Here is a 13,491-nt window from a genome sequence, read left to right on the forward strand (position 1 = left end):
ATGCTACATATTAGCCCTATCCTCGACGGATGCTGTGCTGTCACTCAATCTCATGATTCCTCTTTTTCTCTCTCTCTCCTCATCATTGGGGAAAAAAACATGAGAGGTGAGGAAGACAGAAATGTGTTTCCTGAACAAGAGGTGAAAGAGGTGAGGGAAAAAAAGCACATCCTGGCTGGAGGAACGGCCGCGGCTGGTGTCTTTCTTGCCGATGCAGCAAAAGCTTTAGGAGAGTATGGCGTCTGCCAATTTAAACAGTGTTTGTGTGTGTGTGTGTGTGTGTGTGTGTGTGTGTGTGTGTGTGTGTGTAAGTGTGTGTGTGTGTGTGAGGGGTGGCCTTCCTGAGGGCTAGTTGCAGCTGGAGTTCTGTGAATAAAGGTAACAAGGGAAAGACAGCACTACTGCAAACTGTGGGGTCTCCCCAACAGCAGAATCGACTCCACCTAGAAAAAATACCCGGCATTGTTATTTTTCAAACATTCTGCTAAAATACAAATGAAAAAAAAAAAAAAAGTTTGGAGACAGGGGTTTTTTGGGTCTGTGATCGTGCCAAACAAAATGCCAGGAAAGCAGCGATGACATTCAGCAGTGGTTTGGAAATACGAGCCGTTCAAAGGCGATTAGACTTTATATTATTTTTGAGAGTCTGACACTGAAGAGGAAACCAGAACAATCAATTCAACCAAGTTTTTTTCTCCTTATCCCTACCCCCCCCCACCCCCACCAACGCTCTTGCTGAATTTAGAAACACTAATTAGTTTTGCTCTCATAAACCCAACCTGAAAATGGCCAATTAGATAGTGTGAAGTGGGTAACGTGCTGAAGAAACATGCGCATGAAGGGAGAGAGAAAGAAAAAGAGAAAGAAAAAAGAAAAAAAAAACATCATCCTTCAATTACAGTCTTAGAGCCACTTCAACGAAAGACGAAAAAAAAAAAAAAAAACTCGTTTCACACTCTTTCCAAAGTGAACATATGTTGTGACCGCGTTCAAAGGCAAAGCATGAAATGAGTTGAGACCACGAGAGCACATGGATACTGAAATGGCAGGGTGTAAATGAACTGAGATCATAAAACTACATCTGTACTAGATGGCATTGTAGCCTCTCGGGTGTGTGGAGGTCAGCCGTGCTAACACAGCCACCTGGCTAACCACGGCAGCACCTGGGTCTTAGCGTGCCGTAACACAGCCATTACCAGCGCTTCCTGTTGTCCAGTAAAGCCAATCCATCACCGGGTTTTAAAGCTCATATCTTCGAATGATACAGTCGTCTTTGCTGTTCTTATATCGAACTACCAAAACTAGCAAGTTGGTTCTTAATTCTCTTGCTTCCACACTGGGAAGTGTCATGTGAAATTAATGACAAACTTAAAAAACTTAAAATTGTCTTGCGGAATTCTTTCTTCCCTTGGAGCTGACCTGGTCCGGTCTTTCATCAGTGTCGATATGAAGACTGATGGTCTGTCAGAATCTTGCGAACCCCCCGCACCTTTTCCATCTCTGGCCAGCTTCTGGACTGGCCAAAGTGGCTAAAATTAAAAGAAAAAAAAAAAACATACAGGCAGCATTTACTGGACATAAATTCTCAGAAGTCGGGGGTCGGTGCCAACGTCCTTGCCGTCGATGGTAGAGAGGCCAGCAGAGTTCATGCTGACTGCAGCTTGCACCAGCGCTGAACATCTGCTCATGAATGAGAGCAACGCCCGCTTAGGAGGGGAGAAAGGGGGGAAAAAAGTACAGTGCTACAGAGCACCGACGATGAAAAATTCAACACTCTCGTTCGCCTAGCGCGCTTGTTTTGTGGCTATTCTCCTGAGTCCTACCCAGTAGAATTGCGTTAAGAAAGTTTCAAGCATTGATCTGACAGAACAGCTGGTACCACACAGGGATCTGGTGCCCATGGTGAGCTCCGGGGACTTTGACGTGGAGATCCATGCACTTTTTTTTTTTACTTGTACGCTTGTTTTGTCCTTGAAGAAGGTTTAGGAGGAGGAGGCGATTAAAATACAACACAGGTGATAAGATCAAAGAGGCAACTACTGCACATTAAGCAAATTAATCCAGATGCATTGGGCCACATGTTCTTTTTAAAATTACAGTGTGTGAAAGAAAGAACAATATTCAAGCCTGGTTCTCTTAGACTTACAGTAGTAGGTGCAGTTTATAGCAGTGAATAATTTACCACAGTCTTGCCATCAAATTGTGGTCATTGGACATGATTAAACATCATATGGTACCACACGTACAACCAGCCCCATCCAATCCCACTCCCATGTTTGAGCGTGGTCTTTTCTTGCTCTGCTCCATATGTAACAAAGAGTGCAAACACATCTGCTACCAACACCTTCTGCAATACTTCCTGCTCCTAGTTGAATACCATTCATTTACTGTAAAAATCACAGTAAAACATGGTGTTCGTCTGAGGTTATAATAACCTTCATTCTTCTTGGAAGGCTTTTCACTAGATTTTGCAATGGTCCTGTGGGGATTGGTGTTCCTTCCACCACAGGAGCATTAGTGATGTCGGCCAAGGAGGCCTGGGATGCTGCCAGGGTTCCAGTTCAGCGTTCAGTATGGTTGAGGTCAGGACTACCGACAGAACACTCAAGTTTTCACTCCGACTTAGGAAAACTGTGCCTACGTGTAGCTTGTTCTGTGCACAAGGGCAATTTAGTGCTGAAACATATTGGGGTCTTTTAGTTCCAGTAAAGGGGAAATCATAATTCTACAGCATAAAAATACATTCTAGAAAATTGTGTGGCAACTTTGTGGCAACATTTTGGGGAAGAACCACATATGGGTCAGTTGCCCGTGTACTCTTCCGGCATCCAAACTATTTTGTGTAAAGATTTATTCAAGACAAATGCGTGCCTTTTTTTTAGTGCATCAGTACGGTGGCCGAGAAGTCCAAAACACATTAACAAATCCAAAAACAAATTAACAAATCCAAAAACAAATTAACAAATCGAAAAACAAATCAACAAATTCAAAAACAAAACAACAAATCCAAAAACACTAACAAATCCGAAAACAAATTAACAAATTAGAAAACACTAACAAATCCAAAAACAAAATAACAAATCCAAAAATTATATATATATATTGAATGACAGGTGTCTTGTCCAATCCTCGGTAAGTTTCCATTCACAAACTATACCTACCTTTTCCGGTTTGTCTGACTTGTCGTTGTGTTTTTTTGATTTGTTAATGTGTTTCGTGCACCGATTCAGACAAACCGGAAAAGGTGGGTATAGTTTGTGAACGTAAACTTACAGATCATATAAAAAATAACAGAAATAAACATTGGCAAGCAAGGAGAAACTTGAATTAATCCAAAGATACTTTGAGGAAGGAAATTCATATGCAGTGATGTTGGAGATGCTGCAGTATATCATGACAAAAAGATCTAAGAAATTTTACGATTTGGCACGTTTTACGCTGGATGACCTTCCTAACGCAACCCTCCCCATTTATCCGGGCTTGGGACCGGCACTGTTTGTGCAACTCTAATGGCTGGGTTTGGTTCCCTGCCCGGGAATCGAACCCGGGCCGTGGCGGTTAGAGCACCAAATCCTAACCACTAGACCACCAAGGAACCCAAGCAGTAATAAACAATAACAGAGACGACTTTCTTGTTAATAATATAATTCTGATGGGAAGATTTTATATACAAAATCGAAATACTTGAAACCAACGTTTTATTTTTTGCATTTTATAATGAGTTTATTTCTTTCACAACAGCCCTAAAAGTGATTAGAAAGAAAAATGCAATGAATCTTTTGTCCTTTATAGAAAAATATGATTTACAGAATAAACCATAGCCCTGTTTATTTTTACCCTTTTTTTTACTTTAATTTGATGAATATTATAAATTGTATTTATGTATGTGTATATATTTGTATTTTTATGCACCTGTTCTGTGTATTGTAATGTAAATTGTACATGTTATTGTCATGTTGTTTGTATATGGTTAATTGCTTAATAAAAACATAAATAAATAAATAAATAAATAAATAAATAAATAAATAAATAAATAAATAAATAAAAGGGGAAGAAAAGTTGTACTTCCTGTATATTTTGAATGACAGGTGTCTCGTCCAATGTTCTGTAAGTTTCCATTCACAAACTACCTACCTTTTACGGTTTGTCTGAATCGTTGCACGAAACACATTAACAAATCCAAAAAACACAACGACATGTCAGACAAACCGGAAAAGGTAGGTATAGTTTACGAATGGATCATTGGACGAGATACCTGTCACTCACCTGTATATCTTGACTGACAGGTGTCTTGTCCAATGATCTGTAAGTTTCCTATACCTACCTTCCTAAACTATACCTACCTTTTCTGGTTTGTCTGGCTTGTTGTTGTGTTTTTTGGATTTGTTAATGTGTTTTTAAATTTGTTAATTTGTTTTCGGATTTGTTAATTTGTTTTTGAATTTGTTAATTTGTTTTCGGATTTGTTATTTTGTTTTTGGATTTGTTAATGTGTTTTTGGATTTGTTGTTTTGTTTTTGAATTTGTTAATTTGTTTTCGGATTTGTTAATTTGTTTTTGGGTTTGTTAATTTGTTTTTGGATTTGTTGATTTGTTTTTGGATTTGCTAATTTGTTTTTGGATTTGTTGTTTTGTTTTTGAATTTGTTAATTTGTTTTCGGATTTGTTGTTTTGTTTTTGGATTTGTTAATTTGTTTTTGGATTTGGTAATTTGTTTTTGGATTTGTTGTTTTGTTTTTGGATTTGTTAATTTGTTTTTGGATTTGTTAATTTGTTTTTGGATTTGTTAATGTGTTTTGCACTTCTCGGCCACCGTACATCAGAGCTAATCCTAACACAACAGGCAGCTCCAATACTGGAGGAGCTAAAAGTCACCTTTAGGCTAATACATCTTAACAGCTTAGCGGTAGCTCTACTGGAGATGAGAGTGCACAGATTGCACTTAATACACCTAGCAATACACCTGAACAATATTTTTGTTTCTTTATTAGATTCTTATGAATGACTGATCAAAGAAATAGAGTAACAAGTAGCTAAAATACAGTCAGCCATGTATACAAAAAAAAAAAAAAAACAACTAAAAACTATAAAGGAACTAAAAGAATTTTGGACCAGTAGAGCAACGGCCATTGAGCAAAGTAAGTAGACCATGGGTGTGTTATTCAGTGAACTCTACAATTACGTCTGTAGAGTTTCTTAATGTGTACAACTAGAGTCACAAAGCACGAAAACCAGTTACCACCTGATCATCACGCGCTCTGCTTTCCATTATTGTCTAACTGAATATTTACATAAATTTAGTGTACCATTACATTTACAGCAGAGCGCGGCCTGTGTTTTGGAGGACGGCAGCATTATGAGTAATAGCACATGTTTAAGGAAGTGGTGACTTAGAAATAAACGATTACCTCATATTCAGCAATTTCACTTCTGTCTTGGGCCAAAATAGGATAATTTCATCAAACCATCAACAGTGGGGTTTGGTACAGTAAGTTGTGGCAAAATGAGGAACAGAAGCTAGAAGTCTAGTCTCAAGATGTACAGATAACTCCACATTTCATAAAGGCACACGCACTGTGATGGACTCCAGGCTATATCCATATTGGCTCTGGGTCCACCACAGACATGACCAGAATATTTAAGATGAATAAACCAGTGTATACTGCACATATTAGCAAAAACCTGGAGTAGAACGCAGAGAGTAAAAAGAAACAACAATGTGACTCTGCCAAATGTGGCTTCTCTAAGATTCTTCTTCTTCTTTTGGCTGCTCCCATTAGGGACACAGCGGATCATCTGTCTCCATATCCCCAGTTCTCTACATCTGCCTCTTTCAAACCAACTACCTGCATGTCTTCCTTCACCACATCCATAAACCTCCTCCTTGGCCTTCCTCTCTGCCTCCTTCCTGGTGGCTCCATTCTCATCATTGTCCTACCGATATACCCCATATCCCTCCTCTGCACACGTCCAAACCATTTTAATCTTGCCTCCCTCACCTGACTCCAAAACGTACTACATGCACTGTCCCTCTAATAAACTCATTTCTAATACTGTCCATCGTCGTCACTCCCAACAAAAACCTCAACATCTTCAGATCTGCTACCTCCAGCTCCACCTCCTGTCCTTTAGTCAATGCCACTGTCTCTAAACTATACAACATCGCAGGTCTCAACACAGTCCTATAAACTTTCCCTTTCACTCTTGCAGATATTCTTTTTTATCACAAATCACTCCTGCCACTCTTCTTCATCCACTCCACCCTGCCTGCACTCTTTTCTTCAATTCTCTAACACACTCTTCATTACTTTGCACTGTTGAACCCAGGTACCTAAACTCCTCCACCTTCTCCACCTCTTCTCCCTGCAACCACACCACTCCACTGCCCTCCCTCTTATTCGGACCTCCACCTCTCCAGGCTCTTTCTAATCTGCTCCCTACACCCCCCCCAAATCTCAATAACTTCCAGAATATGTCTGACCTCGTCCGTCAACCTGTCTATCACCACTGCAAACAGAAAAGGGCTCAGAGCCAATCCTTGATGCAGTACAACCTCCACCTTAAACCAGTCTGTCGTTCCTACTGCACACTTCACTGCTGTCACACTGTCCTCATACATGTCCTGCACCACCCTCACATACTTCTCTGACACACCTGACTTCCTCATATAATACCACAACTCCTCTCTCTGCGTACGCTTTCTCTAAATCCACAAATACACAATGCAACTCCTTCTGTCCTTCTCTATACTTCTCCATCAACATCCTCAAAGCAAATAATGCATCTGTGGTGCTCTTCCTCAGCATGAAACTATTCTGCTGCTCACAGATGGTCACCTCTTCTCTTAGCCAGGCTTCCACTATTCTTTCCCATAACTTCATTGTGTGACTGATCAACTTAATTCCCCTGTAGTTACTGCAGGTCTGCACATCTCCCTTATTCTTAAAGATCAGTACCAGCACAATCCTTTTGCATTCCTCAGGCATCCTCTCACCTTCCAAAATATTGTTGAACAATCTGGTTAAAAACTCCACTGCCATCTCTCCTAAACATCTCCATGATTCTACTGGTATGTCATCTGGTCCAACTGACTTTCCACTCTTCATCCTCTTAACCACTGCTCTCACTTCCTTCTTACTAATCCTATCCACTTCCTGCTTCACCAACTCCACATCGTCCAACCATCTCTCGCTCTCATTTTCCTCGTTTATCAGCTGTTCAAAATACTCCCTCCATCTTCTCAACACACTCTCCTCACTAGACAACACATTTCCATCTCCGTCCTTTATTGCTCTAACTTGCAGCACATCCTTCCACGACCCCCTGCCTGGCCCATTGGTATAAATTATTTTCTCCTTCCTTAGTGTCCAACTTCTCATACAGAAACTCATATGCCTTTTCCTTGGCTTTTGCCACATCCCTCTTCACCTGCTGCCGCATCTGCTTGTACTCCTGCCTACTTTTCTCATCACATTGTCGATCCCAATTCTGTTTCACCAACCGCTTTCTCTGTATGCTCTCCTGCACTTCCTTATTCCACCACCACCATGTCTCTTTGTCTTCCTTTCTATTTACAGATGTCACACGAAGGACCTTTGTAGCTTTCTCCCTAATCACTTCTGCAGTAGTTGCCCAATCATCCAGCACCTCTTCAGCACCACCGAGCCCCTGTCTGACCTCTTCCCTGAATCTCACACTACAGTCTTCCTCCTTTAGTTTCCATTATCTTATTCTTCTTTTAGTCCTCACTGTCCTCCTCTTTTTCTTCACCTCCAAAACTATCCTACAGACCACCAGCCGATGCAGTTTAGCTACACTGTCCCCCGCCAACACCTTACAGTCCCCAATCTCCTTCAGGTTGCATCTCCTACATAGAACATAGTCCACCTCTGTGCACCTTCCTCCACTCTTTTACATCACCCTATGATCCTCCTTCTTCTTAAAATAAGTATTTACCACTGCCATTTTCATCCTTTTAGCAAAATCTACCAACATCTGCCCTTCCACATTCCACTCCCTAAGGCCATACCTACCATCACCTCCTCATTACCTCGGTTCCCTTCACCAACATGCCCATTAAAGTCTGCCCTAATCACCAATCTTTCTTTCCTAGATACACCTTCTACCACTTCATCTAACTCACTCCAAAAATGTTCTTTCTCCTGCATCTCACAACCCACTTGTGGAGCATAAGCACTGATGACATTTATCAGAAACCTCCACTACAATCTTACAAAACTCTTCCTTTAGAATCACCCCTACACCATTTTTCTTTCCATCCACACCATGTAAGGTCAGTTTGCTAGCCTTTGTAAAAAAATACAAATATTTATATTTGTATATATATATATATATATATATATATATATATATATATATATATATATATATATATATATATATATATATATATATATACAGTGAGGAAAATAAGTATTTGAACACCCTGCTATTTTGCAAATTCTCCCACTTAGAAATCATGGAGGGGTCTGAAATTGTCATCGTAGGTGCATGTCCACTGTGAGAGACATAATCTAAAAAAAAAAATCCAGAAATCACAATGTATGATTTTTTAACTATTTATTTGTATGATACAGCTGCAAATAAGTATTTGAACACCTGAGAAATTCAATGTTAATATTTGGTACAGTAGCCTTTGTTTGCAATTACAGAGGTCAAACGTTTCCTGTAGTTTTTCACCAGGTTTGCACACACTGCAGGAGGGATTTTGGCCCACTCCTCCACACAGATCTTCTCTAGATCAGTCAGGTTTCTGGCCTGTCGCTGAGAAACATGGAGTTTGAGCTCCCTCCAAAGACTCTCTATTGGGTTTAGGTCTGGAGACTGGCTAGTTGGGGGTGTTTTTCTGCACATGGGACAGCGCGACTGCACTGTATTAAGGAGAGTATGACCAGGGCCATGTATTGCGAGATTTTGGGGAACAACCTCCTTCCCTCAGTTAGAGCATTGAAGATGGGTCGAGGCTGGGTCTTCCAACATGACAATGACCCGAAGCACACAGCCAGGATAACCAAGGAGTGGCTCTGTAAGAAGCATATCAAGGTTCTGGCATGGCCTAGCCAGTCTCCAGACCTAAACCCAATAGAGAATCTTTGGAGGGAGCTCAAACTCCATGTTTCTCAGCGACAGGCCAGAAACCTGACTGATCAAGAGAAAATCTGTGTGGAGGAGTGGGCCAAAATCCCTCCTGCAGTGTGTGCAAACCTGGTGAAAAACTACAGGAAACGTTTGACCTCTGTAATTGCAAACAAAGGCTCCTGTACCAAATATTAACATTGACTTTCTCAGGTGTTCAAATACTTATTTGCAGCTGTATCATACAAATAAATAGTTAAAAAATCATACATTGTGATTTCTGGATTTTTTTTTTAGATTATGTCTCTCACAGTGGACATGCACCTACGATGACAATTTCAGACCCCTTCATGATTTCTAAGTGGGAGAACTTGCAGAATAGCAGGGTGTTCAAATACTTATTTTCCTCACTGTATATATATATACACTGCTCAAAAAAATGCTCAAAAAATGCTCAAAAAAATAAAGGGAACACTTAAACAACACATCCTAGAACTGAATGAATGAATTATTTTTATTAAATAATTTGTTCTTTACATAGTTGAATGTGCTGACAACAAAATCACACAATAATTATCAATGAAAATCAAATGCATTAACCCATGGATGTCTGGATTTGGAGTCACACTCAAAATTGAAGTGGAAAAACAAACTACAGGCTGATCCAACTTTGATGTAATGTCTTTAAAACAGGTCAAAATAAGGCTCAGTAGTGTGTGTGGCCTCCACGTGCCTGTATGACCTCCCTACAATGCCTGGGCATGCTCCTAATGAGGTGACGGATGGTCTCCTGAGGGATCTCCTCCCAGACCTGGACTAAAGCATCCACCAACTCTTGGACAGTCTGTGGTGCAACTTGGCGTTGGTGGATGGAGCGAGACATGATGTCCCAGATGTGCTCAATTGGATTCAGGTCTGGGGAACAGGTGGGCCACTCCATGGCATCAATGCCTTCGTCTTGCAGCAACTGCTAAAACATCCACATGAGGTCTAGCATTGTCTTGCATTAGGAGAAACCCAGGGCCAACCGCACCGGCATATGGTCTCACAAGGGGTCTGAGGATCTCATCTCGGTACCTAATGGCAGTCAGGCTACCTCTGGCAAACACATGGTGGGCTGTGCGACCCTCCAAAGAAATGCCACCCCACATCATTACTGACCCACTGCCAAACCGGTCATGCTGGAGAATGTTGCAGGCAGCAGACCACGGCGTCTCCAGACTCTGTTACGTCTGTCACGTGCTCAGTGTGAACCTGCTTTCATCTGTGAAGAACACAGGGTGCCAGTAGCGAATTTGCCAATCTTGGTGTTCTCTGGCAAATGCCAAATGTCCTGCACGGTGTTGGGCTTTAAGCACAACCCCCACCTGTGGACGTCGGGCCCTCATACCACCCTCATGGAGTCTGTTTCTGACTGTTTGAGCAGACACATGCACATTTGTTGCCTGCTGGAGGTAATTTTGCAGGGCTCTGGCAGTGCACCTCCTGTTCCTCCCTGCACAAAGGTGGAGGTAGCGGTCCTGCTGCTGGGTTGTTGCCCTCCTACGGCCTCCTTTATGTCTCCTGATGTACTGGCCTGTCTCCTGGTAGCGCCTCCATGCTCTGGACACTATGCTGACAGACACAGCAAACCTTCTTGCCACAGCTCGCATTGATGTGCCATCCCGGATCAGCTGCACTACCTGAGCCACTTGTGTGGGTTGTAGACTCCGTCTCATGCTACCACTAGAGTGAAAGCACCGGCTAGCATTCAAAAGTGACCAAAACATCAGCCAGAAAGCATTGGAACTGAGAAGTGATCTGTGGTCACCACCTGCAGAACCACTCCTTTATTGAGGGTGTCTTGCTAATTGCCTATAATTTCTACCTGTTGTCTATTCCATTTGCACAACAGCATGTGAAACTGATTGTCAATCAGTGTTGCTTCCTAAGTGGGCAGTTTGATTTCAGAGAAGTGTGATTGACTTGGAGTTACATTGTGTTGTTTAGGTGTTCCTTTTAGTTTTTTGAGCAGTGAGTGTGTGTGTGTGTGTGTGTGTGTGTGTGTGTGTGTGTGTGTGTGTGTGTGTGTGTGTGTGTGTGTGTGTGTGTGTGTGTATATATATATATATATCCACCACTTTACCGCGGTTCGAATCTCGCGCCCCTGGTTTATCACCAAACTGTATTTGCTAACTAATAAATAACTAATGTGTTTAGCTGATTTTCCGATAATACGAAAGACTAAATAAACTTATAGGGAATTGTTTTTTATGTAGTTTTATGTTGAAATAATAGCATGTATTAATAAAAATATAATTATTAATTATCAAATGAAGTAAAATGTTAATACAGTACAGAAAGTAAAGAGTGCGGTGACGTGTATCTTTAACTCTTTAGCCTCTTTTTTGACGTCATTCAACACTTCAACCAATAAACAAGCAGAGAAACTAGGCATATGCTACTACAGACCTGTATACTGTACAGTACATGTACTCACTATAAATATGATACAGTGTACTGTATTTCTACGAATTTACACAAAATTCATCTTGCTATATTCTTGCACATGTTTTCTGTGTGTGTTTTAAGTGTGTGGTAGGATAATTTATGGCATAAACAATTAAAAAAATAGCATTTATTGGGTGGCGTCCATTTATCTCGGCGGTTCCTGTGTGTGTATGTATACATATATACACATACTGTATATATCCCACACTACACATATATATTCTTCCTCATAGCATCAGGTTATAAGTTATTTAATTATTAACACTTTTGATTTAACTTGCTCGGCTATATAAAATAAATAAATAAATAAATAAATAAATAAATAAATAAATAAATAAATAAATAAATAATAAAGCAATAGCCTTGGTAAATACTACTGCTTACTTTTAGCACAAACATTGTTGACACTTAATGTAATTACATTGAGGGCACTGGAATGAAAGCACTGCAGGGGTAATAATAAACTCCTAATGAGAATTTTCCCTTCCTGGAGTCCTTGGCGAGATAGCCATAATGATAGCTCCTCTTTTGGAAAAAAAAAAAAAATTATAGATAGCTCCTCTTTTGGAAAAAAAATAAATTTCACAGTTATTAAAGATGAATCTCATCAGGGGCTAAATTACAAAACAATTAATTTGCAAATAAAAAGCTTTTAATAGCCACAAATTAAATTTCTCTGTTATTCTATATAAATATTGGTTTCTGTGTGTGCCCTAAAAGATAAAAACATCCGAATCAATTACACCTCAAAAAGAAAAAAAAAGTTTATTTAATTTTAATAGGCCACATTTAAAAAAATGTTATTCCATCACTTTATAAAGCTCTCATTATTAAGAGTTGGCTCTTATACAGGCATACGCTTAATAGCTTCCTGTTTAGATGAAGGAAGCAAAAAACATAACTGTGTACAGCTTTGATCTGTTTGCTGCGTCGCGTTGCTAACTCCAACCCCTGTGCGGTGCAGGGCCTCTTCCACATTATGCATTCGTCTTTGCATCATTTTTACTGATGGCGTAGAAATTGCCACACCTGTTTGCTCTGACCAGGTCTTTCAATCTCGTGAGTGCACGCGAGCACGGACGGCGGAGCGGAAATGCTTTATTAAGATCCTCCAGCCATAAAGAACATGGGGTTGACTAATCGGCTGCATTACCGTCTGAGAGCCTAAGTTATTTAGACCCAATAACGCGCTAACACATTGTTGAGAGTGGAGGGCGCAGTGAAGTTATATCCACCGTAATAACATCACTGCAATGCCTGATGTTGTTTAGATCAATAAAGACCTATTACAAGAACAGGCCTCAACACCGATAAGCGGGCCTCTGTGAAATGATCTAACACTTCAGAATCGGAGAAGCATCCTCTATTAAACAAAGAGGCCAATAGAAGACAACTCATAAGCGATTCAAGTCAAGATAGGCAAAAGTGCAGGTTTTTTTTTCTTTCTTTTCTTTTTTTTTTTTTAAGCACGCAAAGCCATTTCAGTAGCGTTGGTTATTGTGGTTAGTGTCAGTGCTACAGCAGGGTGGGAGCTGGGATGGCTTGACCCAGATACCCATAAGCACAAGGGTTCTAAGCGTGAGACAGTGTGTATGTCTGGGGCTAAGAGTGCTATGTGTGCTATATGCACCCTGCAGTGACATAGCACATTTGCTTTCTTTCTCTCTTTCTTTCTCTCTCTCTCTCTCTCTCTCTCTCTCTCTCTCTCTCTCTCTCTCTCTCTCTTTCTTTAAGATGAGTGATTTACATTTAATATCTATAGAAACAAAGTAAAATTGCAACTTAAAAATATGGCGTAGGGTAAATACTGAAAAACAAGATGAATAGAGTTCCATATCTGCATCTGCTGTAGGCCAGAAAAGCTAATGTAGCATTTTTTTTTTTTTGCCCCCCCCCCCCCTTCAG

At 40.5% G+C, this 13,491-nt stretch overlaps 1 protein-coding gene across 16 annotated transcripts in view; it reads right to left on the reverse strand.

Moving 5' to 3' along the window:
* foxp1b (forkhead box P1b) overlaps positions 1 to 13,491 on the reverse strand; it is a 164,954-nt gene that overhangs the window by 127,766 nt on the left and 23,697 nt on the right. The gene's annotated exons all lie outside the window — the stretch shown is intronic.

Source organism: Silurus aristotelis, assembly GCF_946808225.1.
Source record: "Silurus aristotelis genome assembly, chromosome: 2".
NCBI classification, from domain to species: domain Eukaryota; kingdom Metazoa; phylum Chordata; class Actinopteri; order Siluriformes; family Siluridae; genus Silurus; species Silurus aristotelis.